The following is a 15,175-nucleotide window of genomic DNA, read 5'->3' as shown; positions in this document are numbered from 1 at the left end:
CACTTGTGGGCTCGATACCGATGCGTAGCTGGGATGACAGGTGTGTGACACCACATCTGGTGTGTCTTGCCTTCGCTGTGCCCTCTCACCTTTGCACCTTTGCCCAGAGTTGAAGCAGCATGTGACTGGCACAGAAGAAATGAAGAGACACTTGCTTCTCCACTGACTGGCAGACCCTGGAGAGAGTGGACCCCTCCCCAGTGTGAATTTCCCTAGGAATCTCACCCCAGGAAAAGGAAGAGGCACCAGCCAGAGGAGAACATCTCCTGGGAAGAGACTCTCAGAGCTATGATAACTCCCACTGCACTGGATGAGACTGAAGCCCAGACCAGGATGGGTCACTGGAAAGGACCACCCCTTGGCCAGTGTCAGGAGCCAGCCCTGGTCAGATATAAAAGTCTCCTTTACAAGAGGCTTGGCGACCTCCATGCTAAACTGCCAATTTAGTCAAACACCCCACCCCTTAGGTTAGTGTTCCGAGATAAACCACAGGAATGTTCCGGACACCTGCCCAGGCCTGAGGGCATTAAAACACCCACTCCTCCCCCTCCCTTACTTCCTCTTTCTTTACTTCCTCCTTTCTCTTTAAAAACTCCTTGCTTAAGTTCAATAAACAGACCTTGACAAGCCATTGCTTAGTCTCACTCTTTCTCGCCCATTTATTTTCAGGCTTAGTCCCCCTTGAGACCCACAAATTACCAGAATCCCACGATTACCAGAACCCCCGAGGGCTGGGGCAGGCCAGGACAATTAGGTACACATACCTCTAGCTCTCCCCTGAAGCTTTAATTTTATTTCAGGAGCCCAAAGACAGACTTGAGGGGGTGTCTTAGTTAGGGTTTCTATTGCTGTGATGAGATATCATGACCACAGCGACACTTACAAAGGAAAACTTTTAACTGGGGCTGGTTTATAGTTCAGAGATTTAGTCCATTATTGTCATGGTGGGAAGCATGGTGGCATGCAGGCAGACATGGTGCCGCAGAAGGAGCTGACAGTTCTATATCTGGATCCTCAGGCAGCAGGAAGAGACAGTGACAAACTGTTCTGACACCTCAAAGCCCACCACCAGTGACACATTTCCTCCAACAAGCCACACCCACTCCAACAAGGTCACACCTCCTAATAGTACCACTCCCTATGGGCCTCAGGGGCCATTTTTTATTCAAACCACCACGGGGGGGGGGGGAAGAGGAGAGAGGGGGTCACCAGATCTTTTTTATCCCTCTTCCCAAAGTGTCCACATTGAATAAATCTCCCCTTTCTACTGCTTTCCACCATTAAGTGTGGCAGTGTGGCTCTGTTAATTGGCTTATTAACGATATGGATTGGGGCACAGGCAGTGAGTGACCCTTAAGTTCAGTATTAATCACACAGTTGTGGCCATATATACCACCTCACCACAGACTTCCCAGCCTCCAGAACCAAGCACCAGACACATATCTTTTTGCCATCACACTTTCCAGTCTGTGACAATAACAAGACTAGGACAAAAGTTGTACTAAGGGCGGTCCCTAACAGCATCAGAAATGTTAGCGATTTTCTTTCACCTAGGTCTTCAATTTCTGAAAGTACAATCACTGAGAAGTGAGGAGGAGGGTGTGCCTACCCCCATTAGAAATGGATGACAGAGAAACCATGACTATCTAAGGACAACAAGTCTTAGGCAATGGCTGAATCGGAGTCGGTTGGGCCACGTGTGTGACTCAGCCAGACCTGAGACATTCTGTTCTGTGTTTTCTAAGTAAGATCTGTGGGTGTGCCTTGGAGTGGGTGACTTCTGTTTGAGTCAGAAAACCTCTCTTGATTTCCCCCATACCATGCCTTTTTTTTTTTTTATGGGCCACCAACCAGCTTCCAAATCATGACATGGAGATTTAGTATTAATTATGAATACTCAGCCTAGTTTAGGCTCTCTTTAACTTAACTGGCTAGCTCTCTTTAACTTAAATTAACCTGTTTCTCTTTACCTTTTACCTCAGGGCTTTTTACCTCCTCAACCCCTCATCCCCCGTTCCTTGTCTGTTTGTATCACTTTCCTGCTTCCTCTAGTAGTGTCTGTCTGTCTGGGGGCTGCCTGGAGTCTAGCTCTAGACATGTGTCTCTCTTTCTCCCTCATTCTCTTCTCCTCCGCCCCTCTCTAGATTCCTCCTTCTATTGGTTCTCTCTACCCTCCAGCCCCACCTATCCCCTCTCCTGCCTAGCTATTGGCTGTTCTGCTTTTTATTAAACCAATCAGGTGCCCTAGGCAGGCAAAGTGAAACAAATGAGGCACATCTTTACATGGTTAACAAAGGCAGCAGAAACAAACGTAACACATCTTTGCATAGTTAAAGTGATATTTAACAACGTGCCTTGGATCTTTTGGCAGGGTCATTCCATCTTAAGGCACTCCAGTGTTTGTACCTGGGTTGGGCAGCACAAATGTAGCACAGTCTAATAAACCAGTGATGACTGAGATTCAGGGGTTGGCTTCAGAGCACAGCATGCCTCTCTCTGACTGATGTCCTTTTGGTCCTGGGCTTGCAATCCCAGCACTCAGGACCATTGACTGCCGGAACCTGGCATTTCCATGTTAGGCACACAAGAATGGTGATTCCCACATGACAGAAGGGGACCTAGACCAAAGACTAAGAGAGGACAAGGGCAGGTTCTCAGGCCTGAGGTGCAGATGGAATCTTGTTCACTGTGTCCCCAGAGGTTTGAGGGAACTGAGATCCATGGGCAGGGGCGGTGGAGATGGCTCATCAGGTAGATACCTGACCATCTGAGTTCCCCTCCCATGACCCACATGGTGGGAGGGGAGAATGAATTCTCAAAAGTTGTCCTATGACCTCCACTCACACACACACATATTAATAAATAGATTTATAGATGGTAGATAGATGATAGATAGATGACAGATGGAGATGATAGATGGGAGGGAGGGAGGAGAGAGAGTCAGACACACACACACACACACACAAAAAGAGAGAGAGAGAGAGAGAGAGAGAGAGAGAGAGAGAGAGAGAGAGAGAGGAAAGCCTGCATAAGTCAGTGTGATGGTGAAGATGTATATGAGGGCATGGCTCTGTGATTGGTAAGTCCTGATACCAGAAGGCATTTCACATTCTGTTACTGTGCTCCAGTCTAGGTTTAACCAAACATATTCTCTCTCTGTTTTGGGCTGAAAACTGGTTAAAGCTGTCTCCTAACCTCTCTGAAGTTATATCTGCAAAACCTGGAATTCTGATTAGCCTCAAATGTTAAGTTTTACTTAACAACTGCATTAGATAAAAATTTCCAAGGCTCGGGTAAGAAGCAGCGAGATCCTGGAATCAGTTCGGGATAGTGTGATTCTTGAAATCTCTCCAGCATTTCCAGCCCTGAACTTGACCACAAGCAGCCCCCTGACTCAGAACAAGACAATGACAGCTCTGAGCCACCAGAGGGCTCTCAGCGTGCGTCGTACAAATCCACGGGAGCTATCGGTAGGGGGCGCTAGCCGCCTGCAGGAAATTCCCCAAGCAGGCCAGGGAGACTATTGTGTAACCCTCAGATAAGCACCCCATCTTTCTAACTTTATGTTTCATCTGCAAAAATTCTGATATCAGGACCGTGATTTTCTGAGTCTCTGGGAAGACCTAAGAGGGAGAGTTTTGGATAAAGCCCATCTCAGGAATAAAGGGGAAAAAAGGAAGAAAAGAAACGGGAAGAAAGCAGGGAGAGGGGATCCACTCCAGTCACTTCGGCTACTTGGAGGTCTGAGATTGAGGATTCCAAGCTAAAGGCCAGCCTGAGCAATTTATATTCCCCTACCCTCCCCCCATAGCACCACCAACTCTCACCACCCCTCGCTGCGTGGGGCTGAGAGTGTGGCTCAGCAGTAAGGGGTTTGCCTAACATGAACAAGGCTCTGAGTTTGATTCTCCACCTCCACCAAATAAAACAGAAGCGAGACAGAAGATGCCTCCATCAAAATTCTAACCCTGCCCTGGAGTGGTGGAGCTCACCTGTCATCCCTGTTAGGATAAAGCGTGAGGAACCTTGGGGGCTTGTTTCCCACGCGTGAGGCAGAAAGATACGTGAAGCCTGTAGGACACATGGGGACAAACATGCCAGGCAGACAGAGCTTCGGTGAGAAGTTTTATTAGAAAGGGGAGGGAAGGGGGAAGGAAAGAGAAAAGAGGTAGAGAGACACAAAGTGAGGACAGAAGAGGAGAGACAGGAACAGTCCTGTCTGCCCCAGGGGACCACAGGGAAAGAGCAGGAAAGAGAGGAAAGCCAGAGCAGAGAGAGAGAGAACATGGGCAGGAGTCTTTCTTTTAAAGGTGTCCTTTGCACCTGTGTGCAGACTAGGCAACCATGGAACCCTAGGCTGACCTGGGTACTGCCTGAGTGCATTCTCCCAGGTGACAGGGGCAGGCTAGGATAAGGCCTGAATCCTTACAATCCCGACACTGGAGCTTGGGGCAGAGGAAACAGTGAGTTCAAAGCCAGCCTGGCCACACAGAAAGATCCTGTTTCAAACAATAAAATTGCAATCCTGGCGAAGCCCCTTATCATGAAGATGCAGCAGGGGAATTTGGGAGCGTCTTTGTAATGCCAGCCACTGGTATTTCCATGTGATTCTCCACACCACCATCCTTTTAGCATCTGCCCCCTCAGTCCTGCACAGCCGGGGCAAACAGATCCAGTCCTGATGCAAGAAAAGCCTCGCTGCAGTTTTGTCCCGTCATAGACTCCCTGGCCTTAGTTTCCCCATCTAAAACTAAAGTAAGTAAATAAATAAATTTTAAAAACCAACTCCATTGATTTTTACAGTCTTTTTTTTTTCCCTCTGGCATTTCAAATAGTCAGGGTTCTAACCTTCCCCCAGCTCAGACATTAGCAGTGCCAGGGGAGTTTTAAAATATTATGGCCTAGACACTCCCCCACCCCCTCCCTGCAGGGCAGAGGTAATTGGTCTGCAGTGAAGCAATGCTGCAAATGTTTTTTAAAAGCTCTCCAGGGTGACTTGAATGCACTGCTGGGTTCAGAACCTCTGGCGTCTAACTCTCCTGCTGGGAGCTCTGCAAACTGGTGAGTCCCTATTCAATCTATCTCCTGTGTGGAAAAACAGGCTGGGATGAATGCCAGAAGCAGGGCATTTGGAGGGGGGCAGTGGACCAGTCCCCAGTGCACCCCAAAATAAAGTTTACATTAATGGGACAGTTGTGGATTCAGTCTTTCTACCTGAGATTTAGATTCTTTAATTTAACACTGTGGCACAGGTGTGGAGGTCCAAGAAGTCAATCAGCTTGCTGGAGTTGATTCTCTCCTTCAATCATGTGGCTCCCAGAGTTCAAAATCAAGTCACTAGAGTTGCATGACAGGCTCCTCTCTCTGCCCATCTTGCTAGACTTTATTTCATTTTCTGAGATAGGGTCTCATGTAGCCCAGATTGGCCTCAAACTTGATATGTAGTGGACACTGGCCTTGAACTTCTGATCCTTCTGCCTCCACCTTCTATGTGCTAGGGTTACAGGAATGCACCATGCTGTTTTATGTGGGGCTGGGGATGGAACCCAGGGCTTCTGCCTGGGGAGCTGGAACCCGTCCTCCACATAGCATTGACCCTGAGTGTCTATACTGAGAAGTAGCTGTAATTGTATTCTTGAGTCATTGGATGTGTGTGAACATGCATTTGTCATGAGAACATGTAGAAATTTCCCCAGGCTCCACCAGAACAATGCTGAGGGTCCCACACTCCAGAGAGAAACCAAGGGCCCACACTGGCCACACTGATTTAGCTGGGGACATTTTTCCGGGTTTTGTTATTCTGCTTTCTGGGAGTTGTGTGTTTTTAGGTGTGTGTGTGTGTGTGTGTGTGTGTGTGTGTGTGTGTGTGTTTAAATCCCAGGGTAGGAAATTCAACCATCTTTTATTCTAAGAGTCCAGTGAAAAAAGTTCCCTCCAATGACAGATTATTTGACTTTTCATTTCTTAATGATAGATTGTTGGACTTTTCATCTCTTGGGCAATATCAGTTCCACTTTGCGTGGGCTGAGCAGAGACTTTCTTGCCAATGGGCCTGGCTTTAAGAGAGACAGCTGACCTTGGAGTTTGAGGAACTCAAAACAACCACGCTTGCAGAAGTTACCGACATTATGGCTGTGAGACCATCCCAAAATCACAGAGAAAACACCAAGTGGGAAAAGCAAAACCACATGAGATCAACTTGACTTCAGAGCTCACAGTTCCTGGAACTCACATAGGAAAACAAAGTTTTGGCAATGAGTCGGTTTAAATAACTGGATGAAGGTCACGGTTAGCTACTCGTGTGCTGGGGCAGTGGGAGGCTGATGCCACAGTGTAGATATGTGAGGTATTCAGAGGACTTAGAGGATACTGTACCAGTATCCTCAGTTCACACTGAGTTGAGCTTCTTCTTGTCTGAGCCCTGTCCTTGGAGCTTACTGAAACAGGTCCTTGCTATGTAGGTCATGGGATCTTGGAGTTTACTATGTAGCCTCAGCTGGTCTAAGTCTATGGTCCTCCAGCCTCCTTCTCCAAAACATATATCTGGCCCTTGGGGTGAAGGGGTGATTTTATGGCTATTACCAGGGCTGTTAGGGTCAGAGGCCATGTCAGGCAGCCCTAACAAGCCAGGTTTGACCACTTACCTCAACAGGACATTTAAACAGACTTGTAAAAATGAGATGCAGAGAACAGACATTTATCCAGTGTCCCACACTCGGGAAAGGAACAAAGAGGCCCAGTGACACCACCAAGTCCTGGGCCCTGATATAAAGTTTAGATTTAAAATAGAAGGCAAGAGGGCTGGGGAGGTAGCTTAATGGATATGAGCATTTGCTATACAAGCATGCAGGCATGTGGCCATGAGTTCAAATCCCTAGCACTCAAGAAACAAAATCTGGGCATGCTCACACCAGTGCCTATTGCTTATAGGGCTGTGTGGGGAGTGACAGGAGGTACTCTGGGGCTTGCTGGCTGTCAGCTGAGCTCCAAGTTCAGTGAGAGACTGCCTCAAGGGAATAAGGTAGGGAATGGTAGAACAGGACACTAGATATTATCCTCTGACCTCCAAAGGCATTTTTGCATACACAGATGTACACACACACACACACACACACACACAGAGAGAGAGAGAGAGAGAGAGAGAGAGAGAGAGAGAGAGAGAGAGAGAGAGAGAGAGAACTAGGCATAGCTAAGCAGTTCTTGGTCAGGTGTGGTCCCTCCCATTGCTGGCCCATCTTTACCTCAGCTCCAGTCTCTCCTGCTAGATGGTTTGACAATTTTCAGAACGGTGTGAAATATCCTCCTGGGAGACAAGCTTCCCCTCTCGCTGGCACCAGGCATCGGCCTTTTCCTTCTCTAGCTTGAGATTCCCTGGGGAAATGCCAATTCCCTGGGTTCACTGTTTCAATAGTCTGATAACCAAAGGGAGGGCAAGGCATGTGTCTCTTTAGAAAACATCCTGCCCCACGGAAAGGCTTACCCAGCTCACACCTCTATCTGCCTGGATGCACTGAGTCTTTGTCTTCACCTTGGTAGGGCCAACACCCAGCAGGCACACAAGATCAGATGCTTTGTCTCCTGGAACTAGCCTGTTCAGTTTTGGGGGGATGGCTTTGCCTTGATCACCACCATGCAGGCTCCCAAATGCCTTCATGTGTCCTGTTCATGGAGAGGAAGGTGACAATGTGTGGTAAGAATCTACACAAGCCTACAAGGGGAGGGTGAATAGAAGATGTGGATAGTGGACAACAAAGTTGAAACACAAACTCTGAGGCTGAGGATGTGGCTCAGTTGGTAGAGGGCTCACCCGGCATCCAAGCAGCGCCGGATGCCATTCCCATGTTCTATAAGCCAGACTGGGCGGCACATGATTATAATTATGGCACTACAGGCAGTGTGCAGAAGGGTGGTAAAGGAGGATCACAAGTTATAGATGATCCTCGGAGGAGCCATAGAGAATCTAAGAGCCTCCCTGGACCACATAAGATCTTGTCTCAAAACAAACAAACAAAGAAGCATAAAGTTGGTGACCATGACATGTGCCTATTAAATCCAGAACTGGGGAGATGGGAGCAAGAGGACATTCTTGGCTACATAGAAGTTCAAAGGCAGCCTGAATTACATCAGACTCTGTTTCTGTAAATAGATAAATGAAATAGACAGACTCAAACTGTTCTGGTTGGTTGTAGTTCCTGCTAGTAGCTGCTTCCTACTCCTTCTGCTTCCAGGTCCACTATGATGTGAAGAGACTCTTCACACGCTGCCGCTGTCACGAGGATATTCCACTCAAACACACAGGGCTGTGCAACCAAAGATGGAGACCTCTGAAACCAAGATCCAAAACAAAACTCTCCCTAAAGTTGTCTCTGTCAGGTATCTTGGTGACACTGATGTCAAAGTCATGGACACAAGGTCTGACTGGCTATCTCCCTCATCCTATTTTGAATCCATCTTCCTGTATGCACTCCACTCCTACCGGGTAAGCTCAGGCTGACACCCATCATGTCTCTCATGGATTCATGTACTCTCTTCATGCCAGGCTCCTGTATCTTCAAATATGCTCAACTTCTGCCTGCTGGTCACTGTGCTTGCCTGTCTTTCCAGGAAAGTTTGACTGTAGGCAGTCTGTTATAGTTAATTTAGTGTGTGTGTGTGTGTGTGTGTGTGTGTGTGTGTGTGTGTGTGTGTATGGTGTGTCACATTCTCAACCTGGTTTGTATGTGATTAAAAGATAGACTTACATGAGTTGGTTCTCTCCTTCCACATGTACATCCTGAGGATTGAACTCAGATCTTGAACATCAGACTTGGCAGCAAGTGCCTTAACCCACTGAGCCATATCGCTGGCCCTCCACCCTATTGTTTGAGACATATCTCTCATTGACGATGAAGCTCATCAATTCACCCAGATTACCTGGCCATTGAGCCCCAGGTATCCTCCTATCTCCATCTCCTAAGAGTGAAAATTACAGGCGTGTGCCAATAAGCCCCCCCTCTCTTTTAGGTGCTGGAGATAGCTCAGGTCCTCAAGTTTATACAAGCATTTTACTGACTGAGTTATCTCCCCAGGCCTAAAATTCTCTTAATTACCATGTCTGCTCCGAAGTCGGGAGACCCATCAGACTTCCTACCATGTGCTCTGCCATCATCAGCTTATTTTCTGTATGCCAATCATCTCGTTTCAGAGTCCCTCTTCTCAACACTGCCACCTCCTCCATCCACTGCTTCTTAGAGATATTGAACTGTCACCTATGGGGCCCCAGGAACGAATATCAAGACCCATTGAAAATCAGATCATAAATAATGAACCGACTCTCTCATCAAAAGGAAACAAAAAAAGAACTTTTATTTTTTCTATTGCATAAATAATGGTAAATTAGACTCTTTTTAAATAAGATTATATATTTACAGACAAGTTTAGTTACAGAAAACATCTGGTACATATATGGCAGTCATTTTCCCTTTATACAGTAAGATAACATGTTAATAATATCGATTCATTGGATCACTTAAATTGCATGCCAAGTTCATTTATATTAATATTTACATTTGATATAAAGATATTTTTATTTCACTAACCTGCTGTCTCACCACTTAATAGCAGAAAATCACCAACTCACACTAAATGAAGAAAACAAAACAAAACAAAATGGAATGTAAATGAGGTAACATGGGAAATTGAGATGCATGATTGACATCTGACTGGAACATTCTGGAAGGAGAGGCTAGAAGCTCCTGATTACAAAAGTCTTTACCTGTGCTTTCTGAGACACCCAGCATGTAGGGGTTCGAATCCCAGCCATTTACACCTGTGCTTTGAGAATCAGCTTAAGTTAATGATCTGTCCCCACCCCCACTGGAGGACCACAGCTCTCCCACACTTGGCAGGACCAGCCTTTCAGAATCTGAATGGCTTCTTCCAGCATGATCTGGGGTTAGTCCTTGGGCAATTAGCTTTTTCCTGAATTCAGAAACTAGGGAAGAGAAATCAACCCTCACCTTGAGGAGTCACTGGAGGAAACCCTAAGGTTTCCTCAGAGTCCTCGATCTATGTGAACTTGGACCAGGAGCTGAGAGAGGCCTTCCTTTCTTGACAGGTCTTTTCAGGGAAGGACACTGGGGTTGCCTGTGAACACTGACTATATCTCAGGATGCTTCAAGAATCAGGAACTAGCCAAGGCGTGGTCACACAAGACTTTAATCCCAGCACTCAGGAGGCAGAGGCAAGCAGATTTCTGTGAGTTCAAGGCCAGCCTGGTTTCCAGAGCCAGTTCCAGGACAGCTAGGGCTACACTGAGAAACCCTGTCTTGGAAAAACAAAAACAAAAGAATCAGGAACTAGGAGTTTATTATTCCCATTGTTTTGTTTAGGAGACAAGGTCTCACACTGTAGCTCAGGCTGACCTTGAACTCACTATGTAACCCAGGCTACTCTAACTTGCTACACTCTTCCTGCCTCTGCCTCTCATGTTTTGGGACTGCAGGTGTATACCACCATACCTGGCTTGAACAGGCTCTGGGGTGGCATGAAGAAGAAGGGACAAAGACTTAGGTACCTGGGATCTGCTCCTTCCTTGCCCATGTCTCTTGCTAAGGTTGGAGCATTGCTGTGGCAGGCATCTGTGTCCAGCTCCTCTCACTCCAGCTTCAGATGGCTGGTCCTGCACCCCAGACTCATCATCTGACACTCATTAGAGGTGGTAACTTTCTGCCATCTGTGGAATTATTAATGATTCCAAACCAGGACCACCTCCACTTCAACTGCTTCAGTCCAGTGGCCAGAGTAAAAGTAAGATGGAAATAATGAGGGAAAAGCATGGCTGTGCATCCTTTATTTGGGGAGTTTCCAGTTAGGCATTCTTAGACAGATTTGGGGAGCAACATGTTTTGGGAATTAACCTATAGACTCATGAATTTAGATTCCTCGTGACCTTTATCCAGGGGACCAAATCTTCATTTTCAGGCTCCATTTTCATTTCAAGGAGACACAAAAGCTCATCTTGACTCAGCAAGCTTTTGGGCAATAAACAAAAATGTCTCTCACCTGTGTGACACGTGACATGTTGACTGGGAATCAGAGGGCATAGTTTCCTTTACAAACAGTGGATACCAACAGGAACACACAGCTGCCCCTTGGGACTCATGTCACAAAACAAGCTACCATCCCTGAACGATGTAACACACAGGACTTTCAAACCTTCTCTTCTGGAGATGTCTTTTCCCCTGGCTCCTAGTAGCAAGGATCCTATTTCTGGTGCCCTTTCCAAATGACAGTGCTGTCTCCCTTAGGTTTTTCTATTCTGTTTTCAGGCCCCTGTACACAGGTCTCAGAGCATCGGGCAAGGCATGCTGGGGTTGGCAGGGGTCGGCATCCACACAGAGGGGGTACTTTCTTCCTATTGGCATCCACAGAGCTTGTGGCTGGGAACATGTTGATGGGTAGTGTCTGGCAGTGCATCTCTTGGACATTCCCAGAGTAGGCCAGATATACAGGGCCATAATATATGTCCTTTATATATGTACTTTAAAAACTATCTCTGTCAGGTCTGAGGATGGAGAAAACATCCTGGTGAAATCTGCATTCTCTGAAATATTCTTTCCTAAGTAGCCTGTACTTCTTGGAAAATTCTAGTTCCTGACTCCTTTCAGTTAGATAACCCCCCTCCTTACCCATGACCCTCCCTCTCTGTGTGTGTGTATGTGTTCACGTGTAGCTCAGTTCAACTTGTTGTGTAGAAGAGGATGACCTTGAACTCCTATTCTGAGTTCCTGCACCGCCCAACTGCTGGGATCATAGGCATGCCCAGTACCCTTGCTTGTGTAATTTCAGAAAGCATATAAAGGACTGGTTTAGAAGCCAAGACACCCACCTGAGGAAAATCCAGAACATGGGGTGTCCTCAATAGGCAAACTAGCCAAGATAGGCGCTGGGCAAGTAATGTTGAGGTACAGGGGGATATTCTGTGCAACTGGGGGGAAATGATTTTTCTTTCCTCTTTGAGTGGGAAAGAGTCTCATTCTGTTAGTTCATGCTAGCCCAGAACTCTGTGTATAGCCCAGACTTGCCTAGAACTTAACTATGTAACTCACACTGGCCTTGATATTGCTCTACAATCCAGGCAGATGTTAAACTTCAATCCTTCAGCTTCAGTTTGTCAAGTGCCAGGAATTACAAACAAGCTCTCCCATATATGGTTGAATCAAGCATTCTTTGTGGTATTTTTAAATTAGAATCGATATTAAATATAAACCATTGGCGTTAACATGACGGTAATGCATTTGCAGTGAGCATAGGATCCAAAGAGAAGGCTTAGTTAGCTGGTATGCCTGTCCCCTTCCTCCAAACCAACTGTGTGTGGCAAGGCCATATAGCTGAGAACAGTCCCCTGAGTGTTAGTCAAAGTGCAGGTGGAATGAAGCTAAGCAATTGTGACATTTACATGATCATGGGCATGGGGACTGGATGAGGTGGCCTAGCTTCTCCTCTATTCTGTCCTGACTATAAATAATTCAAGTTAAAAACTCTAATGGCTGCATAGCTCTTCTATTTTGAATGATTTTCTCCTCGTGGAGGAGGGGGGCCAGGGAATCAATGTGGACAGAAGGAAAATGGTTGTGAGTTCTGGACTCTCAGCCCGGTAGGGCATCCTGGAAGAGGCTAGTGAAAAAAAATACTCATCTAAAGTTGATTGGGATGGATGCTTCCCAGGGAATAGGGTTCTGTGATCTTCCAGGTCATAGAAACAGTATGTGCCAAAGTCTAGAAGATCCATCGGAGCGCATCTGTACTGTTATCATAGCATTATATAAAAATAAGGACCCTTTTCACAAGAAGGTTCCAGACTCTCTGTGTAACAGGGTAGATAGGGTAGCTGTGGACCTTTAGTGATAGAGTGTAGGGACATGACCTAATATGCTTTGAGGTACAAAACTTAGCACTTTCATCAAGGGCATACAAGGAAGCAGTTTCACATACAACAGGCAACCAGGCATAGCTTAGTCAACCCAACCCAGGAAGTACCAACAGTCACCTTTTCATCTTCTGATGATGCCTTCATAGGCTCCCGGGGACACAACCAGTCTTAGATTCAAAATCATTGTATACAACACTTTCTGATTTATGACCTGAGTCTGGACTTGAGCCCATAGGAGGAGACTGCAATAAAAGCCAGCCGTTTCTCTCCCTGCTCTTACATTTTCCAATCACATTTAAGAGTCCAATAACTGGGACTGGGAGGACTGGGACTAGTAGCTGGGGACTAGGAGGGATGCTCTCCTCAACAGTTCTTATTTTTGATCCCATTCTTTCAGATACTAGACCACTTGTCATGTAAACTTTGAGATAGGAGCAGATATGAAAGATGCCTAAGTGTCCTGGTCTCTGCATATATGTCACCCAGAACTTCCTGCAATCACTGAGCTTACCCAAGAACTCCTAAGAACCATAGCATACCTCGGTTCCTATTTCTAGCTCCCAGAAAGGAGAGTCTCAACAAGCAGGCAAATGCTTTTTTAAAGATGGCAAGCTTAATGTGTGTGTTTGCCTGCCAAGTGATGTAGGGTGATTTTATTCCTCCCATATGTAGAGAGCCTTGTTCTGGGAGGTAAGGTAAAGGATAGAGGTGAGGAGGCTACCCACACAGGGTCTACTCCTTTTCTCCTGAGTTGGGGGAAGAATAAGTTCAGATACAATAGGAAAAGGCAGGGAAGCCATGCATATTTTCAGAGGTTAATTCCCCATCTCAGCAGGAGATGGATTCTGGGAGTCATAGTGCAGGCAGGTAGGACCTAGAGTGTTCTTTAAGAAGGTATTCCCTATGTTTGAACCTTGGCAAACTCAGGGTGGATGCAATGTCTCCATGGCAACCTCTTGTAGAGGTCACATGGAACTTGCACACGTTCTGGAAGCCATTGTTAACAGTTCCAGGGTGGAGTCCCATCTGGGATTCCATCTACATCCAGGACAATGAGGGGACAACTTTTTTGAAGGTTACAGGGTTCAGGTCAGCTTGTCTTTCTGTCCCAGGTCAAATGCTGTCCTAGTGTCTGTCATTCGTGGAGGTGTGGAGCTGAGCTGGTAGCAAGAATGAGCCAGTCACCAAGTCACCTCATGGCTGGGCAGCCTTTGTCAGGGATTCCCAAGTCCTGTCATAGACAAGGCAGCAAAGGCTGAGGCTCCTGCCTCCCCTAGAGAGGACACTTCAGCTGCACATGGATGGCTTCCCTTGATCATGGGAGGCAGAACTTTCTGGAACTATCAGCCAACCAGCTCCTTCTCAGTTACTGTCATGAGGATGTTGGGTGGCCGTGAACTTCAGGATAACATTTGTGTGAGCAGACCTGGGAGTAGGGCTGTGTGGAAAAGGAACCCAACACCCTAAATACATCAAATACAAGCAAAATAGCTAGAGGGCAAGCCACCTAAGCATACTCTCAGTCCCCTGAGTCTAATGGACACCACTAGACATGGTTTCCTTCACTGCTGTATTCAGCCGCTGGGTGCCTCAGATGAGGAGCTGTTGGGGGGCTAACTTCTGGGCCATCGGAGGGAATCTGCTGGCTTCTTTCTTGTTGTTCCTTCCACACAATTGGGAGAGATGCAGGAGTGTTTTGTTTTGTTTTGTTTTTAAAGGGAGGGGATGCTCATGCTCTTGTAGGGAGCAGGCTTTTTATCACATCTCTGCTCATTGCTGAAGGAATCTAAACTCTTCATCTTTGGGGATCAGCCTCCTTCAGTATGGGGCAGATGTTACAGGAAAGCAACATTTGAAGAAATCTTGATGTTCCACCTTGGTAGCCCCCTTCAGGTCCTTAGAGTCCTACACTTTCAGAAGCATTCACCTGGTTTCTTCTGTGTGCTCCCAGAAGGATGCAGTTTGGAGGTTCAAACATCAGCAAGTGATAGGGAAGCATGCTGCTGCTAGCTGTGCTTGCCTTCCTGCACGCATCGGCAGAGAGAAGACAATTGCCCCAGGAAGAAGCTAAGGGTTGGGAAGTTGTGCAGTGTATTAATTAATATTCTGTGTCTCTACCTGTTCTAGTTCAGGAGTCTGATCCTAAGGGGACCATGGTGACTCAGTCTAGGGAAGAAACAGAAAGGGCAGGTTTGCAGAGGGCACCTTAAGGAAGGAAGGAAGGCTGCTGCCTGGATGTGCCAGACTCCAGGCAGTTTGATG

The sequence above is a fragment of the Cricetulus griseus genome, chromosome 4 (genome assembly GCF_003668045.3).
Source record: "Cricetulus griseus strain 17A/GY chromosome 4, alternate assembly CriGri-PICRH-1.0, whole genome shotgun sequence".
Taxonomy (NCBI): domain Eukaryota; kingdom Metazoa; phylum Chordata; class Mammalia; order Rodentia; family Cricetidae; genus Cricetulus; species Cricetulus griseus.
The sequence above is the reverse complement of the archived record's forward strand: the minus strand, read 5'-3'. Positions refer to the sequence as shown.